Source organism: Strix aluco, chromosome 5 (genome assembly GCF_031877795.1).
Source record: "Strix aluco isolate bStrAlu1 chromosome 5, bStrAlu1.hap1, whole genome shotgun sequence".
NCBI lineage: Eukaryota > Metazoa > Chordata > Aves > Strigiformes > Strigidae > Strix > Strix aluco.
In genome coordinates, this window is record NC_133935.1 from 29,948,657 (window position 1) to 29,974,328 (window position 25,672).

Sequence of the window (25,672 nt, forward strand, 5' to 3'; positions counted from 1 at the left end):
CTTGGTGCAAGCGTGTGTATGCAGCTCAGCAGCAAAACACTCTTTGCACTGGGGGAGCAAAATGAAGTGAGGGAAGCTAGGCTGGCCACCCTCAGTTTCATCAGGTTGGTTTATGTACAGAGCTTTCTTCTAGCTTTAGTCATGGGGCACCCTTTCTCACTCACTTCATGACCAGTAAAGTCATCCCAGCATGAGGCCAGTGACATCTTCCCAGTCTTTTGTCATCTGGGATGTCTACCAGTCTCTTATTTTCATCATTCATGTCTCTCTCCTGTTGAAAATACTGCTCCAGAGAGGTAATCCTCAAACCATGGCATCATCATGACCACTGGTTGACTAGTATCTTAAAGGATCAGGTTGTTCATGTTTGTACAGGGGTGACCATGTGGAAGGCAGTTTCATTATACCTCCTGTGGTTACCCCAGACTTTTTCTCCTGCTTCCCTTATATTTCCCTCTGGACTCTTGCACTGGCTGTCCATTAACACAGAACTGATGGACATAATCTGTCCAGAAAGGAGGAATGCGGTGTCTGCATGAGATACATGGATACACATGGTGATCCCATGGGCCCCCTCACCAGAGGTCAGTCACCAAATTGGCTCAGTCTGACTGATCCCTCAGCAGAAGAGTTTGGAGCCTGAGTTTGGAGAGTGACAAATGCTCTGACAACCTGGGAAAGCCACCTGCCCCCCTGGCCCTGAGCTCAGCCATTGGACCAGCTGGGTGTGCAAGGTGAGGGGACAATGAAGCCCCCACACTTGTGGTTGTTGCCTGTGGGAATGGCTGCTTGTGAGGAATGCAGAGCTCTTCCAGGCCAACCCTGCTGGGACTGAGACCTGAGACTGAGACCATGTCAGGTCCCCGAGTCATGTCTTGGAAGGTTTATTCCAGATGAATTCCAGTGGTCTTTCATGTATTTGGGAACAGCTAGAAGAAGGATGAAGCTCAAAGGATTCCCCCTGAGTTTCTTCTCGAGGCCAACCCTCGCTGGAGCAAGGTTTGGGATGCTTTGGGAAGCAGCGCTGAGCAAATATCTGTAGAAGGCAGGTAGGTGGGTTTCTGTAGGTCAGCCCCCAAGCTCAGCTCCTTCTGCATCCAGTCAGCTTGTGTCTGATATTTCTGAGATATCTATCGCCTTTAACTACTAGTTCAAAGAGCTTCCTCTAGCTTCCAAAGAGGCTAGAGTGCAGAGGGGAATGTGTGTGTATATGAGAGGTAAGTAATAGGAGAAGAAAGTAGGAACAAAACCGCTCCAAGTATCTCTGAAATGTTATTCCTACATTGAGACGGTGGGTTATGAAAGAAGGCTATTAATCACCCATCCCCAATTCAGTTACCTTGTTCAAGATGTGTCTGCTTCTCAGCCATGGATTTTCTGGAAGGAAAGCTTCATAGCCGAGCAAATTCCCTTGCCACAATCCCACCCTGCTACTTGCCCACTTAAATACCTGTGAGGAAGGCAGGTACAGCATGAAGGGGAGTCCTTTCCCTTGCTTGCCCCTGATAGCCTTGGGCCATCTGCCCGCAAGAGATGAGCAGCTCATCACCCTGGTCCTTTGGCTGTGCTCACTGCTGTACAGTGCACATGAACACTGCTGCTCTCCGAGGCACTGGGGAAGTCTCCAGCCTCAGATTTCAGCTCCTTGCTCAGCAGGTCCTGAATGCTGAGTGCCTCCTGTCTGTACATGCTGGGGGAGCAGGCAGAGCCTGTGTGCATCTCCCAGGCAAGGCGCCCGGCACATAGCCAGAGCCTCCCAGTTGGAATCAGCCAGGGAGGGAAGAGGCACTGCATCTGGAACTTCCCTCACTCTGTGACATCCTTTCCCTGCTTCCCCTCTTCTGCTTCTCATCCACTCCATTTCTTGCTGTATTTGAGCCTGATTAATTCTTATGCGAAGAATCAAGCTGCTTGGGAAAGAGGCTGCATCTTGTGCAGAATGTCTTTTATATGGACTTGTGTGGCATAGCTAGTTAGAGGTTCAGCCACTTAGGCAGGGTGAGGGGACATGCATGCTCTTTGAAAATCTGCTCCTGGTGCTGAGTGTCCAAAAGGCCTTGTTGATCTGGCTCAGCAGGGTGCTTGACCATTAGGGTGTCCAGCCTTGGCTTGCTTAAAATGCTGTGGCATTGAGAAGCTGCCCTTCACCACAGGCTGATACGCTGTGCCAGGCTGATCCACCTCCCTGGCTCAACCCTGCCAGGGCTTGTGAAGTCAGGGTGGGCAGAGTCAGTCCCACTTTAGCTCCTGCTTTCCCTGTGCTTAGCCCAGAGCACCCTGACTCTGGATGCTGACTATTCACCTGTGCTACCACATCCTCTCCTCCAGTGCCTCCTAGCTCCTCTGGGCGGTGGATGGGGAAAGGATGCAGAATTTAGGTCATTAATGTGCTAACTGGGAATATAAGAGAATGAGATTCAGTTTTTGCTCTGCTACAGGTATGTTGTTAAAACCACTTCTCTCTGCTTTAGAGTCTCACCCTGTAAAATGGGGGTGACAGCACTCCTCTGCCTCATGCCGTACAGGGACATGTTAAAGAGGGCATGGTGTGGGTGCACTGGTGACAGGGGCTGTGAGCGATGGATGGTGGCAGTTCAGAAACCCGCTTGGTTCAGGGAAGGCCTCGATGTCACTTCATGCACCAAGGTCAGTTGACAATTCTCTGATGGACATCTGTGGACTGCTGAGAGGGTGCTGCAGCCTCCCTGGCACCTGTGCTGGTGGAAGTGCTGCGGCCACACGCAGGGAGTGGGATGGGCCAGCTCAGCAGTGCTGCCGAGGTCTGACACAACAACCTTTTCCTGTGCTGCACGTGCGTTTTGCAGAGCCAGGGAGGGAAGAGCCATGTGCCATTCTATAGTTAATACTCCTGAATGCCTGAGCAAGATCAAATAATTATTTGGGAGGGAGTGTAGGGGTCTGAGAGCCCCTCAAGGGAGTAAGAGCAAAGTCTCCTCTACTTGTTTGCCTTTGCCCTTCCTGACTTGAGCTATTTCATGCTGTGAACCCTGAAACAGCCAGGTATTGAGCTCTCTGGCTTCTCCTTCACACCTCTCTGAGAAACTTAAGCCACACACTTCCACCTCCTCCCTGCAGCATTCCTAGCACAGTTCAGGCTCTCCCCTCATCCTCTTTCTCATGCTCACCCACCAGATCTTCCTCTTGTTTCCCAGTCTCTCTCGTTCATCGCAGTCACCTCCTTCTCCCTGGTGTATTAATGTGGGCATCCTTTGAGCAGCCTGCTTTGGGATGTTCAGGCTGCAAAGAAAGTGGGGAGGAGCTCTGACTTGTCTCAGGACAGAAAGGCTGGGAATGCCCAGGTCCATGGAAAATCACAGAGCAGTCCGCAAGCCCCCTGGGTATTACTGGGAGTCCTTAGATGAGATCCCCACCATTTGCTTGTTGCCTGGCCAAACTTTGGAAAATACATTCTGAAGGACCTAGGACTGGTGCAACAGGCACCCCCACACTTCCTGGACTAGGACAGAAATTGCCCAGCTGGGGCATCAAGAGCAGAGACAACCTGCCATACTGCCAAGAGGGACTGAATGTCAAAGATGCATGATCAATGTTAGCTGCACGTTCAGCACTCAGAGAGACCTCCTTCAGTGTGGCTGGGTCATCGTTTGGGTACATGTTGTCTATCCAGGACAGCTGACAGCTGTCAGCTCTGCTGCAGTGAGAGTCAGGCTGAGTTACCCCCGATGAGAACCTGGCTCAGTATTGTTGGTGATACAGTTTATTTTTGTGCTGCTTTGTGCAGCCCTGTCTCTTTCAGAAGTCCCGCTTGCCTGCAGAGTGCAATCCATCACAAAATAGTAAGTTCCGAAGAATGAAAAGCTACTCCCTTCCCGCGGGGTAGGAACACTTTTAGATGGTCAGGATTGTACATCTGAAAACTGGAAGCCAGAGGCAGAGGAAAAGATGTCCAAAAGGAGAGAAGCAGACAAAGAGGGAGGAGAACAGAAAGACCTGTTTTCCCAGAATGATTTGTGTTACTTCCATTTATGGAAAAAAGCAATCCACTGAAAGCTTTCCTTCAGTCTCACTCGCTAATTTAGCAGAGGTTTTGGCATGATGGCTTCTAGAGAAATAAATAAAGGGAGCTGGATATAGCTGTTGTCTCTAAAAGCTCAGAAGGATGGCTTGGTGTTGGCCAAGGATTCAATACTTCTTTCTGCCACATACTCCCTGTATCATTTTAGGCAAGTCATTTAACTACCCTATTCTTTCACTCAAAATGAGAATAACGGCATTTCCCTGCCTCAGGGAAATAGCCTGAGGATATTTATATGAAAAATATAAAAGTGATCAGACACTGGATCATTTGGGTCAGATAATTCTCTCCACCTTCCAGTTCAAACATAACATTCTCATCTTTGATGTGGCTTTCTCCCAGATAAACACAAAGGCTGCACACATGTGAAAGCTCTCCCAAATTCTCACTTGTGATTCCTGCCTTAGAAGTAAACTTCACTGCAGATTAAACTAATATTTGCTCTCTACCCGTGAAATAAACATGAGAAATGGCACACAAAGGGTGGGTAGTTAGACACAAACACAAACATTTTTTTCTCCTCCAGGACCCTGTTTCTGACCGGAGTCCGTTGGTACCAGGTGGTGAAGTGGGGCTCAGAGTCAGGCTCTGGGCTGGGAAGACAGATTCCACAGCTATGTGGGCACCTGTTGGCATGTCTTTCTTATACATATTGGCAAAGGGCTTCCAAACCAGGAGAGGAGGTCTGCTCTCCCTGTCAAAAAATGACACTAGTGACCTGAGTTGTTAATGCCCAACCTGACATGACTTCAAGAGGAAGGAGTGACATTTCATGAAGAGCCAAGGGAAGCACAAGAAAAGTCCTTCAAAGGCATTTTGATTGCTCTCCACTCTTCCAAGAATGAATCGCTTGAGAGCACTCATTGTTTTGGGGGATTTGGAGCTGATGAAGAGCACAGTGGCAGGGAGCACAGACAGTACTCATGGACATCTAGTTTTACTCGCCTGTGCTGACGTACCCAAAAGAAGGGCTGGCTTTTCAAAAGTACTCATTATCCCTCTTGGGGAATCTCTCCATAGATAGCACCTTACAAAAATTAGGCCATCTTTTCAAGTGCCTCAGTACTCATTTAAAGGTCTTGGTTATGGGATGTAGGGTAATACCAGCAAATGTAGCCACTATGCCACAAAGGATAGTCATTCTGGGGCTTGAGCAGGTGCTGGTCTAGTAGCTCTGACCCTGCACAGTGACGGGGATGCTGTGCTAGTGTCAATACCTTTTGACTCAGGCGGGTAATTTTAAGATGAGAGTCCACAGCTCTCCTTAGGGACAGAGGAACTTCCCAGTACAAGAGGAAGCTCAGTGGGGCAGCAAATGGGGTCTGCGGGGCTAAGCCTGGGGCAATAGCAGAGATACCATGGGAAAAAAGGACCATCAGAAATCTTGCCACCTTCCTATCCAAATGCAATGCTCCTGCTTTGATGTGGTCTTCTGCAACATAAACATGCAGCAGTGCATATGTTAAAAAACCCAAACAAAACCCTAGCAATATAACCAGTATATTGCATACATAACTCTCTCCCTGGGGAGAGGATAAAAGAACAAACCACATGTGACTGATATCAAGTCCCATCACTTAATGTGCCACTGGAAATCATTCAGATATTATGGTGAAGAAGCCTGTAAAGGAACCGATGTAAAATAGAAATTGATCTTATAGTTATGGAAGAATATCTCCCCCACCTACTAGGTAGAACCATTATACCAACTCTCCTCCCCTTATTATTAATAATCGTGTTTATTACAGCTGTTGCCAAGGATCAGATGATAAAGCAAGTTTATTGCAGTAAAAATGGTACAAACACTGCCTTACAGATCATTGCTGCCTTGATGAGCATGAAGGAAGGGGTATATTAGAGCACATTAGCAATGACCAAAGCTACAGCAGTAAAACAGCCTGATAATACCAATTCTGGGGAGATGAGTTTAGTCAGGAGATGGTTAATAAATAGAAAAAGAAATGCAGACATAGATGGGCCGGGGAGAAAAGAGTGGGAGAAGCCAGTATGGGTTAGCACTGAGGAGGAGATGACAAGGTGGAAGGAGAGCGATAGAGTGAATGGCCACTGAGCACTGGGGAGAGAAGTCCCATCCAAGTCAATACCAGGCTCCCGTTCTCCCTTTTTCATTTCTTACTCCTCGCTTGCTCTCCGCAGCTCTCCCGGACAGTCATCCGGTGAAGGAGAGGGGGATAATGACAGAAGATGACACCATGTGTGTCACTGGGGGTAGCTTGGGTCCCCCTGGTACAGCCTTGGCAGTGTGGGAGTGCAGAAGAGCCCCACCACGTCCCGGCGTTACCTGCATGGTGCCCCTGCAGCACTCTTCTGCCTGCCTGGCACTGCAGCTGCAGCGGCGAAGAGGGATCGCACTGCATTACGGCTGGACCCTGCGCCTGCTCACAGCCCTGAATTGCTTTGCATTTTTCTTGGAGGCGGTAGCCTCCTTGCCTTCCCGCCCTGCTCTGTAACGTTGCTGTGTACTGCTAAGTAGCCGATAGACTCTGCCTCAGAGCTAGCTATAGCTATTCCTTGTACGTGGGTGGAGATGCAGTGGTAGCAAAACCTATTATTAAGATTATATGAAGATTTGCATTTATAAACACCCTCTTTTTACAGGGTTGTAACTTTCAAAAATATCCTCACTGTGGCTTGAAATTTCCTATGCTTTGTCACAGGCAGAGAGGGAGATTGGCTGGGAAAATTGGGCAAAGGCTCTTGAACACATTTTGGTGCAAACAGAAATCCAGCATGTTTGAGCTTTACAAGCTGAGACATTGCGGGTGACTGGTTTTCAGGGACTGCTTAGACATCTGTCCAAGTTATGAATGAAAAACCTCAACACAGCAATAATAAAAATAATTCAAAAAATCCTTTTTGCATACATCCAGTACAAATATCTCCCCTGCTAAACAATTGCCTCTATTTTCTAGACTTTGCCAGAATCACACCTGAGATGAATTTCTTCTGAAAATAGTACTACACACAAAAATGTATTAGGCTCATCTAAATCATCTAAAGCTGTGGATAGCTTTGTTCCTCCTAATGTTGTATTTCTCACATTTCCCTCTCTGTTGGCATTCTGGAATTGAAAATAGTTTTATGTAAACATATATAACAAATGCGTGTTATCATTTCATATATATGTCAATGAAATAATTTGTTTTTTCTAACATATTTTCCTGTGTCATTCAGTGAATGTGTAAATCATTGACAATATCTCTGATTCCTTAGCAGAGAAGTTAGAAACTATTTCTACAGTTGTTAGAGTGACTAGTGTCACTCTAGGTAGGAGAAATGTATGAAATTTCTGGTGTATGAACCCTGTTGCAGAGTTTTCAAGGTATATCAGCTGAGCCCGTAAAAGCTAATGCCTTTGACTTGCAAGAAAAGGCAGAACTGGTCTTTAAATGAGCTGGGAACCAGAAAAAGACTTGAGAAAAGAGTTTGTAAATAGTTCTGCTCAGATATTATAGCATGATGTTGGGTTTTAAACTCCAGGAGCACAACTTAAGTGCTGGAGCTGCTGAGGTGGAGGACGGAAAAGTGAAGGCAGAAATTGATCAGGACATGGAGAGAAGTCCAAGCAAAACAGAAAGAACAAGTGAAAGAAATCAATATATTACAGAGGATTTAAAAAAATCTGGCAATTTGTAGCAAGAACATTTGTGTGTGTGTGTAACGCATCAAATGTGACACTACAACTGTGAGCCAAGTGACAGGAAGGGTGATGCAATTATCTGCAGTGAGAGAAAAATGATGTGCATAAGGTGTGGGAGGAGAGGAGATGCTGCACAGCTACCACTGGCAACCCCAATCCATGGCTGCACATCCAGATGTCAGAGGAAGGGAGGTACTAATGTAAGCCTGGAGGGAAAGGGGTGGATGGGATGAAGGGAATATTTAAAAACTATTGCTTCTCTTTTTTTTTTTTTTTTTTTTTTTTTTCCCCTATCATGGCAACAATGTTGAAACTAGGACAGGTTTTGCATATAGTGTTACAACATCAAACTCTCAGAAATCAGAGTATGTAAACAACATCTTACTGGATGAGGACATAAGGACTGAACCATCTCAAACTTGTATTCAAAGACCCAGAGCTCAGGTGGATTAGTCTCTCCTCAAAAGTATGCAGAGGAAATCCATAGGCTGGAAAATTTATAATTCAGCTCATCCTATCAGGCTGCATTTTTCTCCTCAGATGTAACTATGTTGCTGGTCTGTGAGCACGCATCAGAGGACAGAGCCAGGCTGACCTTGTACAGTAGGTCATGTTTTGGGTCAGTAGTGAGACTATAACTCTAGGGGTAATTGGAAGTTACTGTGCACAGGTACAGATTTACTAAGCGAGAAAACAGGAAAAAATAGCCCTCCTTATACTGCAAAAAGTGGTCTGCACAGCCTGGGAAACAACTGTACAGTGCCTTGCTTCAGATGTGGGCTGAGCCCCTACCCCTGTAGGAACTTGGGCTTGACTATTCCCAAACTCCAGATCTTGAATCTTGCAGTTGTAATGCTGTGTTCACAAGGCTTTTTGAATGCAATTTCCTTAGTCATTTTTAAGTTATGAAGGAGGAGAAAAGGCAAGTCAAATCTTTCATCTCCAACTCCACACTGCATTTGTCTCTGACATATCCAGCTGGATCTACAGGGAGACGCTGTCCTCAGCTAAACTGGTGTAAATCTAGTGTGACTCTGAGCTGCTCCTTCAGCAGATATGGTCACAACCAAGAGGGGAATTAGGCTTATAGATGGTAATTAGCTTATGAAGTATGTGGTGTGCTTTAGAGTCCTTCAGGATGCAAAGTGCTATATAAAAAATATTAGTTATTAATAATAAAAATATCTGAGAACCCCAGGGAAATAATCCAAAGAATAGAGCAAGTCAATGACAGAGGCAGCTTTCAATCCATCCTCCCTCTTCTGCACCACTTAAGCTCTCCTCTTCCTTCCCCTCCAAGGCTCAGACACATGGAGGGAGAGACCCCCATCACATGTTTAGCAATTTGGCAGTCTCAGAAAGTCTCCTGTGTTCTACCACGCAACATCATCAGCCTGCAGTAGGAATTGTCAAATCTGTAACATAATTGACAGCCAGCAGTAGAAATTTTGGGGAATAGCAGGGTGTGGGAATTCCTCAGCTTGCTTCCCATGGGAAAACCGCAACCCTGCCCCAGTGGTCCTTAGGGCCTTCCATCTCATTGCCCTCCCTGCCTCTGGGGAAAGGACTGGGCAGATAGGTGCCATTTGTTTTCTTTAATGATCTCTGGGTGAGAACTGGGGGTCTGGCCATGATCACATGAGTTGGGGTGAGTAACTCCACTGGGGATGCACAACCTCTTTTGGCTATTCCAGCCCAGCAGATGAGTGTGAAATTTATTTTAGGTGAGGAAATAGAACAAGGGAAGGGCTGGGTTTTCTCTAGCACTTTTTATGCCCCAGGGAACCCAAAGCTCTTCATGCAACACTGAGAAAGATCCCCCAGCCCGCAGATGAGCATGGCAGCCATTATGTGCTCACTGAGTTCACACATGCTTGCCCTGTGAGAGCGGAGGCAGCTTTACCCAGGCAGGGAATATTGGTTATCCCTTACTCCGTTCAGAAAGCATGCTGGGATTTTTGCTGTCCCTTCAGGCAGCCCACCAGAGATGGTCAGGAGGGAACTCGGTGTAGGATTTCCTTGGCAGAAAGCCCTGCTGACTGCAGCACTTCAGGTTTAGCTGCAACTTGCAGGACCATGCACTCGTGGAGCTTTTCTGCCCTGTGCCCTTTATGCCCTGAAATGCACCATCTACAATAAGAAGATGAAACATGCAAGGAAGAGGTCAGGACTTCCTAATTTTGCCATTTCCTCTAGCAGTCACTACATCTCACCCTGCAGCACTGGTGTTTCAGGAGAAGCCCAACCCAGAGCAGCTCCCCAACCAGGCCAGGGCTTCCCAACGCTGTGCTCTGGGGAGCACCCTGGGATGAGGGAAACGTGAGTGTGATGAACCTCTTTAGGATGCTCATCCCCGGTAAATCCACTCCTGACCTGGACCTCACTCACAAAATGATCCAAAGCCTCCCAAATGCTCCTAAAGCAATAAAGAATAAGAAACTGGAGGGAAGATGAGGTGGGGAGAGTGGAGGGCTGATGTGATGTACAGCAAGTCCCTTCTTACAGACAGCTGTGGAGGAAGCCGTTGATGTCCCCAGCTATCCCCGAAAGGGAAGCTCCCTGCCTTGGCAATGACCCTGGGGTGAGCACAAACTGCATTGCAAGCCCTTCCCAGTCAGCCTGAGTACTGAATCCAAATGTGGCTTAATATTGTTTCTTGCATTTCCCAGCTATGCTGGGATTTGGGATTTGAAGAATTGTGTGGATTGTGTGTACGGGTCTCAAACAGTTTTAGGCTTATACTTCCCAGGGATTATTTTGGTGCAATTGCTGGCAGGGCAAATATCAGGAGTAACAACTGGACTGGTCTGTGGAAGCTGTAGGAAAGCAGTGCCGTCTGTGCTAAAAGAACCAGGACACAGAGTTTGTTTTATTACATGCTAAACAAGCATCATGCTTATTTTTCACTTGGGTTGCTGGAGTTCAGAAAGTGTTGGTAAACACAGACTATACCCCACAGGGCCGAACAGAGTAGCTGGCCTGTGTGAGTCTGATCAAACTGCGTTAGCACAACTATGCTGTGGCTCTCAATGTCTTCAGACAAGCGGCTGCTGTTCCAACTTGCTGCTTTACTCATAATCCACATCAAACATTGGGTGTTAAAGTAGATATTGCACAGATTTGATTTTAGGTCCCTTTCTATGCAGCTGAGCAAAAAACAAATGCCAAGCCTTGCGAGTGGTGTTAGCTTTTAGAGGCTGCTATTAGAACATTAATAATTTTATTATTGTTTTTTTCCTTTGGGTTGCAGGTACCCTGGTGATTTACATGGAAACAAAATGACTTGGCTCTCTCCTGAAGCTCTTACAACAGAAGTTAGACTTAAGCACAGCACTGGGCTTATTTAACAAGCAAATAGTGCCAGCAGGGTGTTTGGAAGAGGGAGGTTTATAGCAGCACAGGATCATGAGACATTTATGGTTGTGTGCGCATGTGTATGCTGTTAGTTTATGCTGGCTTTTAAAAAGAATACCATGGAGGGGAAAAGTGTGCTAGATTTAGGGACGATGCCTGCAAGAAAGGTGAGTGGAGGTCAGGGAGGGAAGGAAGATTTGGAAAGGAGAGTTTGAAGGGGAGTCCACAAAGGAGTGTGAAACTACCTGTGGCACAGCCAGAAAAGGCGTACGGGGGAGCAGGTACTGCTGCTCAGTCATAATAACCCCTTTGAAGCTTGACTGCAAGCCGTGCTGCTGCACCAATATTTTTTCATCCATTGAGCACGTTAATTTATTACAGAAGAGTCTGTAGGTGTGAGCTATGTTCTAGGGCTAATCTCTGAAGCGTTTTCAGTTGCTCTACACATAACATTACTCTTGCGTCCTGGGGAGGAAGCTATTCATAATGGGATAAATTTTACTCACAATACTACACTAGGAAATATTATTTTTAATGTGATCTGGTCCAGTTACACTCAGTTAGAAACCTGAAAGGCCGTTTCAGGGTTTTGAATCATGTCCAAGCCACCTTCTGTGGCCAGGATTGTATTACCTGGAGACATGCCCATCAGAGCTTCTTACACCAAACCATACCTCCCCACCTACCCAACATGCTGAGTAACATAGGTCTCAGAAGTGAAACTTCACTGCTTTAAAGTCTGTAAAACAAGAACTTGTCTCCTAAAGACTGCCAAAACCCAAACTCCTTCCAGATTTGCTCACTTTACCTTGGAAAAAAATACCAGTTCTCTGCTGGAAACACTGGTCTGAAATTCCAGCCCCTTTCTCTCTTTCTAATTTACTGCTATAGCTACAGCAGACTGTGAAGCAACAACAAATGTTATGCTGCACCTTAGATCTTACCTCATTATCTTACTTTCAAACTGGAGTTGCCAGTCAAGAAGTGTGCCAACATCAAAGAATGGCAGCATTTCAGTCTCACTGTGTTTGTCTCTCCATGAGTAAATCCCCTTCTTTGTCCATGCTACAGCCACAGCTGAAAGTCTTTTTCTCTTGAAGTTGGTCAGAGTTTTTCAATGAAAATTTCTTGGAGAGATACAGAGACTTTGACGTGATCACCTGAATTCCAGGTGAATAAGCCTGAACTATTGGCTTACTGACAATTTCAGTGCATCTAACTCATGGTTTTGGTCTAAAAGAAAAGCCTTTAAAAACCATCTTTGTCCCACCCCAGGTGTAGAACAGGAAGCTTTATAAATTCAGAGTTTTGTGGGACAGGAAAATAGTTCTCCGTGTTTTTCCAGCCTGGTCTCTGCATCTACCTGACTTCATGTCAGCTACCATGCATCTTACTTAGCATGTGTTTGCATCTTCTCTTTGGACCCTGCTGGGATAGCTGTGGTTGCTGAAGGCACAGCTGGCCAGCTGTTCTTTGGGGACCGCTTGTTCGCTTAACTCTATCCACAGTTACCTACATCTCAGTCTATCAGTCTGTTTCTTCAGAACTGACGTCTGAGATACATTGTGCACCAAGACCTTCTTCTCTTGGCCCTCTTGATCAGCACAACCTTGGAAGGCTGTGGCCTTGGTTTTGCCAAGCCAACATTATAGTCATGTCAGCCTCAGACATGAAATTCAGTCGACGCGTTAGTCTGTGGTCCAAACTGTCTCTCCTGGAGTCACTTTTAGTGAACACCAAAATGAGTTTTGGCCAAGCTAGAACCAAAACCCTGTGTGTTTTCCTCTCACTTCCTCTGTGATCTGACATAACGAATGTGTTGTGTAAATGCCTCTTCAGGGCTGCCCTCTATTCCTACTGAGAGTGATCCTCTTTCCCTGTAGTGCACTTCACAGTGTGCTGCAGAGCAGAGGTGGTTAATACATCAGAGCAGGAATGAATGACTTTGCCTAACTCCGGGATCCTGTAACAACCCCGGTACTTGGAGATTCCCCTGCGGGGTGGAGAAGAGAGAGCATTTCATGACTAGCTGGAGGCCCTGTGTACAGAATACCTGCAGAGACTGGCAGGGTAAACGAGTGAGCTGGGACTGGATGCCTTCCAAGCATCAGAGCAAAACTGAGTGTCTCAGTGGAGGATGCTAAATTTTGACAACGGGAAAGAAACAGATAGACAAAGGGTGAGTGGGTGGGGAAAGCCTTTCCCTGTTAATGCTGTCTGCTCATAGCGTTAAGCATTATTATGTATTTCCACATGCCATCATGTGTACACAACGTTTTACTGGCAGCTAAAAAGGCAGAATCTTGCCCCCAGGATTTCACAGTACAAAGACCCCAGCCTTCGGGGCACTAGCAAGTGAGGATGCTCAGCCAGCTCTTCTGAAGAGGCTCTCTGTAACCATTCAGCAGTAACTATGAGGCCTGGATTCTGCTTCTGGTGAGGTCAGTGGGAAAATATGGGGACAACATTAGGTCTGAGACGTGCACACTTGAACGAGGGAAGGAAGTGCCTGAGAAAGGTCATAAGCTGAGCTATGGCATGTTCGTGTCTTGTTTGCTCCTGACTTTGGCTGGGTTATCTCTGAATCATTCCTTATTCTAAAGATGTAATATAGTAAACAAAGTTATAGTCAGAAGGGGCAAAGCTTGCCAAAGGCGTAGGAGAAGTAGCAGTCATTAACGCAGGAAGACTAGCTGTAGTAAATGAGTCCTGAGGGCAGGCATGAGGGAGGCGAATAAGGTTGTGTGGTGAAAGGAGGGGAGAGGGCAGCAGGAAGGAAGGAGCAGAGTCATTGCTGCAGGGAGATGGAGGGGGGCTGTGGAGGGGGAGATGTGCTGAGTGAGCACAGAGTAAGGTGGGAGAGGAAGGAGGGAGAAAGCTCTGATGGAGCCATGTGAGGCCTTGAAGATGAAATGAGAAACTGAACTTTGATGTAGAAGGAGACTGGAAGTCAGCACAGGAATTCAAGAAGTGAGAGTGACACAAGTGAAACAGCAGGTGAGGAAAAGATAATGTAGCTGCTGCACACTGGGTGTTTTAGTGTATTAAGCCTCTCCTATAGCCCTGATGGGCCTCACCAGCTCTGAGATTTGAGTGGGTTTGTGTTTTTGTGATCTGGTCTAAATAGCTTGGTAAAGCATTGTCCCTATATTGTTTTTGCCTAATCAATCAGCCACACATCAGGAGTGTTAACTTGTAAGGGTAGGCAGTCATAGGGAAAGGGCTGTCTATGAACAGGGGAATGGGTGCTATCACAGCAGCATAACAACATCACACCGAGGGGCTGAGGATCTCCTAGACCAGCCCACAGGTTGTAGGGTGCAGAGCATTCCTACAGAGAGGAAAGCAGTGGGATTGCCTTCAACCTCAGGACCTCCCCAAAAGGCGACTGACAGGATAGTCCCAGCAGTAGAGCATTTCCCACACTCTGCAGGTTCCCAAGGAGACCAATCTTTGGGCAACCTGGAAGGTGTCCCTACCCATGGCAGGAGGGTGGATCTGGATGATCTTTAAGGTCTCTTCCAACCCAAACCTTTCTATTATTATAATATTCTATGACAATACTGCTGTCTGCTGTTTATTGCAGCTTCCCTAGATCATGTCCTACTAAGGGTAGTTCCTGCAGGACAGAACTGCCAGCATGAGCAAGAAACATTCCTGTTCCTGTGTCTTCCTCCTAGGAGAAGCCCCATCTCCCATCTCTGAAACTCTGAGTAGATCCTATGTATTTTTTTTTTTTTTTAAACAGCTCATCTCTCCTTTCACTCCTGAGGCAATTTTCTGCATATGAATTTCTTCACCTTCCATGATCTTTCAGACTTCTTACAGTCTTTGCTTTATTACTCCAACTGTGGTGACTCTTTCTTCATGATGTCACTTTCTCTTCCTTCTCCTTCTTTCCCAACTATTGGCAGACAGTTTCTCACTTTCAGCATCTGGGACTGTCATAATGAGCCCAACTTTTCCCTCCCTACTCAGTGCTGCCTAGCTTAATTTGCACCAGTTGCTGTTGTCTCTTCATTTTAGGATTACACTAAAACTTTGATTCCCTTCAAGCATTCTCCCCACTTGATTTTTAGTGCTCATGTGCAGTTTGACTGGCTCCTTCCTTTCCTCTCTCACACCATTATGGCAATACCTACAGTGCTGTGTTAATCTCCATTTCTGTCCAACACTGTCTGCATTAAAAATCAAAAACCAAACAAAATCCATCACTTCCAGATCTTCTTCAGGATACTTCCAGTGTCTGATTTTCAATCATTTGGGTTATACTTTCAGAAGCAACAGTATGAATCCCTCCTCTATATCCAGCCCAGGAGACTTAGGGCAGTTTATTATGGATAGTCCTATTCCTTCTTTGCTTCTCAAGCTGCTATTAGCCCTTCTTCCCTGTTTCACTGACACTGGTATTCTTCCCAGCACACCCATGTCGTTCTCACCTCCTAGCCCTTTTCCAGACAAGTACATTATACTTTTTTCATCTTTCAATCACAGATTTCCCTGATTTATCTCACTTAGACTTAACACTCCCCTTTCCCAAGCCTTTCTTATGCCTCTCCTCCTACTTTCTTTGCAGCCCTGGAAACATCTGACATAATTCAGTCGCTCAAGAAAACAACTACTTCTCTTGACCCTGGTACCTCTCATCATTTAGGCCTATCTCCTTACGCCAGCTTTTTACTTTACTCCTGTTTCCAGTAATTCCTTGGCTTCTGGTACTCTGCTCAGCTCTTTGAAAATAAGCCATTATCTACCGTGTCCTCAGGCTCCTCCATCGACACTGCTGTTCCACTTAACAAGCACCCAGAGCCTCCTTATTCTTCATAGAGCACTTAAGGGAGTCACTCCCTGTTATCTCTCCTACATGTCTGTCCTCATCCATTTTCACTGTAGGTTCATGCAGACCATAGTGCAGAAATCTAATGATCTCCTTTCTGCTAATGACGTCTGGTCCCATTTCTTTTTTACCTGTGGCAGCCTTGTGAAATGGTTGCCCACTCCATCTGTCTCGGGGTATTCATTCAGATGAAGGTACTCTGGTTTCTTAGCAACTGTTCAACTTTCAAGCAGTTCTTCGGACAGGGATGCCTCTTCTGTGCTGGGATCCCTTCTCCAGAGATAAATGATCCTTTAAATCTTTTTCTAATAAAAATCATAATCATACTTAACATTCATACTGCTTTTCATCCATAGAGCTCAAAGCATTTTGCAAAATCAGTAAGCATCGTTTTCCCCATTGTAGAAATGGAAAAGCTGAGTCACAGAGATATTAGGGCCAATATTTTCATGTGTTCATTCATTTTATGCATCTTCATTTCTGGGAACCCAGTCTGAAATAACTTAACCTAATTGCTTTGCCATAGGACTTGAAAGGGAGCAGTAGGTCTTCAGCACCTTTGAACAATACAGAATAGAACAGCAGGTGCAAAATATCTCAGAGGAGAAATGAGTACCTATGAAAATGTAGTTGTATACCATATGATCAAGACCACACAGAGCTCAGCTACTTCTGGCATCAGAGCCAGAGACCTTCATTCACAAGGATACTGCTGCTTCAGGGTCTTCTTTCTGCCTCAAGTGGTGGAGAGATGTGATGGTGCAAAGCAACAGGGTATTTTAGAAGTTTCAGAATAAACCTTCAGTTCGCACTGTGACACATCCATACCTCTTCAGCTGTATTTTTCCTGTGAGGAAGGGAGAAGACAACCCTGCCCTAGAAGAACTAGTGGTCTAGCAGCTAGGCTTAATATTGAAATGGTGGAAACTGGTTCAAAATTCTTCTCACACAGCAAAGACTCCACCCTGGATTTCCTGTATTTTAGATGAGTTAATTAATTATTTGACTCTTCTGATTGACTCTTCTCTTTCTCTTCTTCTGACTAGTGATCCCATCTCAGATCTAAGCAACCTTTTCTGCTGAGACTAGAAAGTATGTTCCTGCAGTGTCAGCTTCAACAAACTGACATTCACAGACAAAAAATGTGTTTCAGTAAAAAATTCCTGTGAGCTTAGCCAGTCACTTTAATGTCAATAGTACTCAAATACACATACCTTTTATAACTGCACTGGCTCTTCCCTGCTTACCTGCAGCCTCTCTTGCCTAAGAAAGCTTCTGGATTTGTATCAGCTTTTCTCAGTTAACTCCTTCATGGGTAGAATAGTTCCTCTTACTCTAAAATGCTTCAAATTATCCACATTTCTTTCCTGTCCCTCTTTAAAACCCATTCTGCATATGCTAGGCATAACCTGGGCTTTTTTGTGGATTTTTAACTCATCTTCTCTACCTAGGTATGTCACAACAGCAAATCTACCAGTCATAATGTCTACAGCATGGTCTGACCTTTTGAATGTTCTTACTCAAGGACTTTTCCAAATTTGTGTGTACAACTGAACACAAACAGTATTACAGCTTTGCCTTTTCATCTCAAACTTTTCATTTTCCATTCATTTTGAGGCAAATTTTCAAATTCTTCTCCTTTATTTTCCAAGATGATTTGCACCACTCTGTGCCATTACTCACACTTCTCTGCTACTACCAGATTCCTCAGTGTCCCACAGCTCCAGCTGTTGACATATTTTTTTCCAATACTGCTTCCTTGGCCTGGACTAATGTTTCTGTCTCTCTCCTTTTTTGACTCTCTCTCTTTCCCCTCTGTCTTGATTTTAATTGATCTCAGATTTGTTTTCAATTGCTTTTTAAAACTTTAGTCTTGTATTTTTCCACCATGAACCCAGGCCAGCCTGTGTTCTTCTAGCACACAGTACAAATGTTGCAAAAGATGGGATTGAAAAGCAATGTAAAAGTACAATTCCATGCATGATCAACAGAAAACCTTTCTCTCTTTTGAAGAGCCTGGGAGATATCCACTCCCTCAAAACTATTAACCCTCACTCCCTTCTGTTTTTAAATAATTATTGGAGGAAAAGAATAATTTCCCTTAATTTGTTTGCTAATTGATATTTTTTGACAACACAAGCACAATTCAACCTCTGATTTGTTTGCTCATCCATTTCTGCCACTATTGCTTTAAGTATATGAGATGTGAAATTCAGTTCTTTTCTGACTGGACACATGTCGTACGAGGAGCGGCTGAGGCAACTGGGGTTGTTTAGTCTGGAGAAGAGGAGGCTGAGGGGAGACCTCATCGCCCTCTACAACTACCTGAAAGGAGGCTGCAGAGAGCTGGGGATGAGTCTCTTTAACCAAGTAACAAGCGATAGGACAAGAGGTAACAGCCTCAAATTGCGCCAGGGAAGGTTTAGACTGGATATTAGGAAGTATTTCTTTACAGAACGGGTTGTTAGGCATTGGAATGGGCTGCCCAGGGAGGTGGTGGAGTCCCCATCCCTGGAGGTGTTTAAGAGTCGGGCTGACATAGCGCTGAGGGATATGGTGTAGTTGGGAACTATCAGTGTTGGGTTAATGGTTGGACTGGATGATCTTCAAGGTCTTTTCCAACCTTGATGATTCTGTGATTCTGTGATATACTGAATTGTTTTTATCCTATGCCATCAACTGGAAATAGAAAATGTTTTAGTTTCCTTTGTCCCCCCCAAAGGAAGTACATATCAAAAATATGCCGAGAAAAACAGATACTTTTGCAGCTCTTGTAATTGTGTGTAAATTCTAAGTTTCCCTCAGATAAAAATTTCCAGTAACAATTTGGTACTGTCTTTAACTCATAAATAGTAGTGTCTCATGAGAGTGAATACTTTTTGAGTATAGATTCAACATTTGCTTTTTACAAACATGTTCACTTAAATGTTGCTGTTTGAGTGAAAATCTGTGCCAGTAAATATGTTTCTGGAACAGTCACAGAAGGCAGACAAATGGAGTGGGAACACAATTGAAGCAAATTTGTTTAAAGTAAACTGAATGATCACACAGAAATATTTTATGTGATATTTACTAAAACCTATCTCCTTGCCCATCTGACAACTGACACATAATTTTTGCAAAGTAAGATGCAACATCCTGACAACAGGCCCATCAGAGCATAACCTGTCCCTTCAAAATGGTAGGAGTTAACCAACAGTGGGAGATGTAGCATGCTGAGTTTTCATTAAAAGGGTAGGCTTAGAGGTTAGTCTAAAATTCAGGTCACACACACTTTTCACTCCAGTCCCAGTTTGACTGCAACCGCAGAATCCCTCCTTGATGAAATAAGCCATTTAACAAAGAAAATGTGACTGGAGAATCAATACTTAAGGATAATGATAGGTAGAGGCTATGAATTGCTACCTTCTCCTGGTAGAAATATATCAGCTTTCTCAATCACTGATCTGTCCAGCTATGTTTCTTTTCTTGGCTGCTCCAGGAGTGCTACTGTTGTAGTACAGGATAGTCTTAGAGGTGCTATTAGGAGCACCACATCACTATCCTGTTTATTGGGCAGCAAGGGACAAGTGCGGGGGAGTCCAGTGGTAGTTAAGATAGTTTAAGTTGTGTGAGTTATGTGCTGGCAGGACAGAGAAAATGACACAGTACAGCAGCTCGCACTGACTCCCATTCACTCAGCTCAAGCTGTGAATTCAGCCAAATGTATACGATTTGCTGGCATTTTTATTAGTTATAAACTTCAATCTTCTCCATCCAGGCCAGTGAAACAGCTCTTGTAGCTCACTGGATGACAGGCTTTTGCTCCTGCGTGGAGTTGTCCTGAATTAAATCCCAGATGTTATGTGCAGTGAAATGGCTGCACTGTAAAGTAATGGCTGTTGGTAAATAAGTTGGTTTTGGAAACTTATATTGCAAACATCTGATGAACTGTTTAGAAGAGAGATGACAGAGGTGACAGTGTCACCACATCTAGCTCTGGATCAATCATGCTACTGTACACCATTACATGTCTAACATATAGATTATAAGCCAGCTATAAAACTGATAAGCAGCCCTGGGAATCACACACATTTCAAGCCCAACAAAACACCAAGTGCTCATCTACCATACGTAGCGCAGTACGCTCTGTGCCATGAGGCGTACTAGTGAATATGAGTAACCAAATATAGGGCTGTTTGCGGAGTTATTTGACTGGGTTTCAATGGCTGCACAGCATTAGGTTTGGAGAATGGTATCTCTCTCTAACATAGCCCCATTTCCTACCTGGCCTGGGCAGTCAGCTCCAGGAAAGTGGCATTAACCGTAACCATACATGTGAGTGCAAGGAATTACTGGAGGTGACAGTAAAGAGGAGATGCCTGTGACCAATGCAGCCACTGCTATGGAAAAGGGGGAAGCTTCTGATTATACAAGAGGCCTAAACTATTACCTGGGGTCTGCACAAAGCTGTTTGCAGCCCTATGGATGGTGTCTGGAGCATCAGTGTGCAGTACCACCCCAGAGGGAACCTGGAGTTTGGGAAGGCTCCTCTGGCTGCAGGTTTGACTGCCTTGACTGGACTAGATCCAGTGGGCCAGCCTAAAACCTTTTTTGTGTGTTTCTCTAACATGTATCACAGTAGGAGATACTGCTTTATGAAATACTTACTGTTTCTAATTACAACCCAGGGTTTTCCAGAACAGTGGCATTGGCTGACAGATATTCATGTGGTCTCAGATTGCCTTTCACTGTGTTTCTCATCCTCTAATTCGTCCAATAGACCATTGAACTACTGAGCAGTTCTGGCTGACACAGTTTTGCAGCTCTGCGACATACAGCAGTAGATCCTCAGCTCATGGGGACTATGATCCCTTGTCACATTTAGGAAAAAAAAGTAGTTTTTATCTGAAACAGCTAAATTTTTTGGTGTTGCTGTTGAAACTTTCCTGTCTATTTTGCACTGCATGGTGGAAGTAGTATACTCCCTGAGCTGTTGTACCATTTCCTGAATAAGGAGCCAAATAAGTGGGATATCAGAGGGATATTTTTCTCCTTGTCCCTCCTGACAGGGCATTATGCCTCAGTGCAGGAAACCAAATCCATTAGCATTCATGCTGACCAGAGACAACTTCACTGGTTTCATACACTGCCCCTGCTCCCAGGACTCTGAGAATAACCTGGATGGGTTATGATATGGTGATTCCTCCAGCCTAACCCTTTACCAACAGAAGGGCATAAATTCCTGTTCTGTGTGCAGAAGCCTGTAAGAGATGGCTCACAAAGAGGAGTTCACTCATCCTCAGGACAGAGGGGAGCCCCATGTGCATCTGACTGCAGGGACTAGAAATAGGGCGTATGGGATTTCACCTGCTGGTGCAGAGAGGCATCAGAGGTGTTCCCATGGGTTTACAGCCTCCAGTGTGCACACAGTGAGCTCCCAAAGAGCTTGATATTGCAGATCATATTTTCCTACATCTCTGACTCTCTAGTTATTGTGATAAGGTAGATGAAGCACTGATTTCTCTCTACTTGTGTGCACCACCTAGGAAAAGTCATACAAGGTGATTCCTTTGGCTTTCTTACAAGTACATGGCCCAAGCAGGGCTTTCAGCTTATATTGATTTGAGATCTAAGATGGGCTATTTTCAGTTCTTGATCAGTACCTACTGGGGACTGCTAGAGTGAGGAGCTGGGATAAGTTTCAAAGATGTGACGCACAAACCATTGAGACCGAAGTATTCATTTTTAAAAAGCCATATGCCTTTGGAAGTTTGGCCATGGCTGTTCTTCAGTGATATACCACATTCATTTGAAGTTCTGCTGGGATATGATAGCAAACCCGGCCCTGACTGGACAAAGCCCTGAGCAAACTGGCCTGGCCTCACAGCTGACCTTGCTTTGAGCAGTAGATTGGACTAGAGACTTTGTGAGGTCCCTTCCCACCTGCATGTTTCAGTTATCCTATGATTCAAACTTACCTAATACAACTGTCTGACTGACCTTTTCTTTACCAACACCCCCTGCCCTGTGATTGGAGGGTGTAGATAAACAAGCACACCTGGATGTGAAAGTCAGTGCTATGTCATTGCAAAGACTGGCAAGCCAGTGCTAAAATACAGACACAACATGACAATGATCAGACTATAAATACCTACGGAGCAACTGTAAAATTTCACCCTACCACAGGATCCAGCTGCTGAAACTTGGGTTATAACTAGAACTTACAAGAAGAAAAGGAATCAGATTGAAAAACATGCACACGTAAAAACAGACTTTCCCAGACTAGCAGCATATTGCCAGACTTCTCTCAGTGCATCATATATTAAAGTAAAAGAAACTTCCATGCTAATTTAAACATAGGAAAAGGATGAGTGCTCAAGCAGATCCATCCCATTGGCTGGTCATGATGTTCATCATAACTCGTAAGCCTCTGAGAACATTTTGGGATGGAAGCCGAGACTTCACCTAAGATTTATGATGCATTATTATTTCCAGCTTACCAGTGGAACTGAATCAGAGAAAAAGGACTGAAACTAAACTCTAACTCAGGCCAGGGGTGTTTTATTCAGCTTGGGGTGATCATGGGTCCGACCACTTGAGAAGTGCTGGGCGCAGAGCAGAAAAATTGGAATCCTGAAATCCCAGTGAAGCAGTCTCAACAGCCAAAAAGCAATGCACTTCACTGGATGTTGCTGCATTCTGGTGAAAAGTAAAAAATGGGCTTGTAGTTCACAAGAAATTGCAGCAAGAATCCAAAATCCACTGACTCTTCAAACCACCAGTAAAACCCAGTTTCTTCTCTCTCCAGCCCTGGGCATAAGGTTTCCTCAGGAGCACGCCAGGTCATTTCTGGGCATGCACTTGCTCTAGAAGAGGGGATTGAGATTATTAGTTTTGTCCCTTCTCCGGTGGGGCTTGTATAATTTCATTCCATTAGTGCACTGATGAGACTGGTGCAGGCAATGAGGTCATGACTGCAGTTACCTTGGACCTTCGAGGGTCTCTGGGGAATCGTAGCCCTTTTCTCTAGGAATGCAGCTGCACGCTTTCAACCTGCATTTATCTTACAAAGCAGTGTGTCTCAAATTGAAGTTCTGCACAACAGAATTCTTCATAATGGACTTGACAAATCTGGGGCAGTGCATAGAAAATCTCCCTGCAAGGGAACAAGTTCAGGTGCACCGACACTGATTTTCACTCTTCAGCAGATGGAAGGCTATTTAGAGGTGGAACACTGAAGATGGCGTTATTGTCAAGACTTGCACCCTGGGGTTGAAGGAAAGGGAGCTGTCAAACAGAGACATTATGCTGGTAAGAAACTCCCAGACCACCCCAACTCAATTGCATTGGGAGGACTGAATGATCAGTGACCTTGAGCAGATACTTCTTTTATGGGGGTAGACGGCTTCATAAAGAATTGTTGTCCGTGTGGAAAGTGTCCAAGGAAAGAATCTAAGAAGAAACAAGAAGTGTATAGCCATCCAAGCAGATGGAAAGTGGTAGCACTGACTGGCCTAACAGACTTGTTTGTGTGTGCATGGTGAAGCCTGGAGATTAGCTGCGAGGGATGGCTGAACGCATTCTCCCCCTGAGGTCTTCTGGATGGGATCCTTAGACTGGAATCTCCCTGTGAACTCAGTGAAGCATGCAGCAGTTCCAGACTGTGTTGCCATGCTCAATTGCTCATGCCAAGCTTGTGGGAGAAGAGCAGTGTAAAGACAGTCTTGCCACTCTGGACTTCAGAGGTTACTCTGGTGGGGGTCAGAATCTTCACTCCTCTGCTATAATGAAGGAAATGTCCCAGGCAGAAATAGAGTCCCAGGGGGGTCATACTGAATAAAGTTAAGATGGGCATGCTTCAGCTTCTTATGAATGGCAAAAGGAGAGGGATGAACAGGCTTTTCCTTTTTTTGTCCTGTCCTGCCAGTAACTATTGGACTCTGCAAAGCTGCTGAGGTATTGCTAACTCACTGTGTTAGAATCTGGTTGTTAACTCTCCATGGATATAAGAAAGGAGTGGGGGCTTATTTGGGAAAAGGCAGAAAGAGAGGGAGTATGGAAAAGATCTTGGAAGGAAAGCCAAGGACAATCAGATATAGTCATGATGCTTTGGCTGGCATGTATATTGAATAATACTTCCAAGTTGCCCATAAAGTCAAGATCCTGGCAGAGTGTGGATCTGGATGCTAACTCAGCATTTGTCTGCTATGGTGAGAATACCATGGGGACTCAGTCCATTTTCCTCATTGAAAGATCAACTCAAGTGAATTAACTTGGTTTCCACCTCACCCAACCTAAAACATCCTCCTTTGAAGTTCTCCTTCCCCATTCATGCTATGTTTGTGCCCTATATATAAAATCCAACATGTCTCAAATGCTGTTCGAGTCGAAACCACAGAAGGGACAAAGGGACCTTTCATCCAAACAGACCCACACAGAAAATTAATCACATTTCTGGACACTGTAACAACTCTCAGATTAGAAACAGAAGAAGGTAGCATGGCTGACTGCTGGCTATACCTCTGCTTGCTGCCCTTGAAAGGGACTGATTCAGGGGACTTTGCTCACCCACACTAAAATACTTGGTGAGTTAGAGGAAGGTGGAAGGTGGAAAACCTTGTCCTAATGTTACATAAACACATCATGTAACTTAAACTGAGGTATCAGTTCAACTCTGTAACCGTGAGCAAGCATAACTGTAGTGAAGCAAAATTGTTATAAGAAGGAGTGAGAAGGGGTTTAGGGACTGACTTTTCTTTCATATCTCTCAGGGAAAGTCACCAGTATTAATGAAAGCCAATTGCAACTTGATATAAATTATTTTGCTATTTTGTCAGCATTGGTTGGAACACAGGGATTTAGGAAGATGTCCTTTGTAGAAGCACACCTAGGAATGCTGTGCTGTCTTCTCTGAGCTGTGAGATGCACAATCCTTTGGAAATTTGTATCTCTCTTGGGATCTGGTTTGCATTCGCCTATTCAGATTTTTGTGGGAGACCAACAAACCCACTCTATTGGCACCCATTAACCGGATGAGAATGCATGAGCACAGACAAAAATCCTACCTATGTGCTGTGAAGGAACCAGAAGAATGGAAGGCAAATACAGGTTTCCAGCTCTAATCACTGCACCTCTTCTAAAAATCACCCCCATGAGCTAAGTTGAGGAGAGCCAGGATGGATAAACAAACACCTTTTCACAGTTGGGTAAACTACCAATTCACAAAGAACGGGCTTCAATAAAGTCCTTCTCAAATCATTAAACAGGTCATGGCAAAGAAATGGCACGTGAGAAAGTGGTGTTTGTTGCCCACTGTCATGATGGGTCCAGGAACTGGAGTGGGAAGGGAATGCACTAAGTGTGGACCAGCACAGCAGGTAGGGATCCCAGAGAAAGGAACATGCTACAGCTGAGATGTTTGCTAACTACATTTGCTGGTATTGCATTTGGCTCTGACCAAAGCCATTTGTTGCTCTTTATTGGGAGCACACAAACATTCCCTCCCATTTAAAATGAAGGAGAAGGAAGAGCTCAGCTGCAGGGGAGAACAGAGAAATCAGAGAGCGAGGGAGGGAGCAGCAAAGGGAAGAGCAGGTATAGTGCACGTCTGATGATGTCCATCTGTTCCTCATTAACCAGATGTCCCCCACCCACCTCCTGAAGTGCCATTGACTGTATATTGTCAGGACAAGAAGGGGATAACAATGCCACCATGGTGCAGACATTCATACACCAACAGGAGTCCTGCCATGCAGCCATCCCTCCCTCTACTACCCTTCCA

General features: G+C 45.0%; 1 protein-coding gene across 2 annotated transcripts in view; it reads right to left on the reverse strand.

Annotated features, from left to right (window-relative positions):
- CACNG2 (calcium voltage-gated channel auxiliary subunit gamma 2) overlaps positions 1-25,672 on the reverse strand; it is a 54,593-nt gene that overhangs the window by 8,297 nt on the left and 20,624 nt on the right. The window lies entirely within an intron of this gene.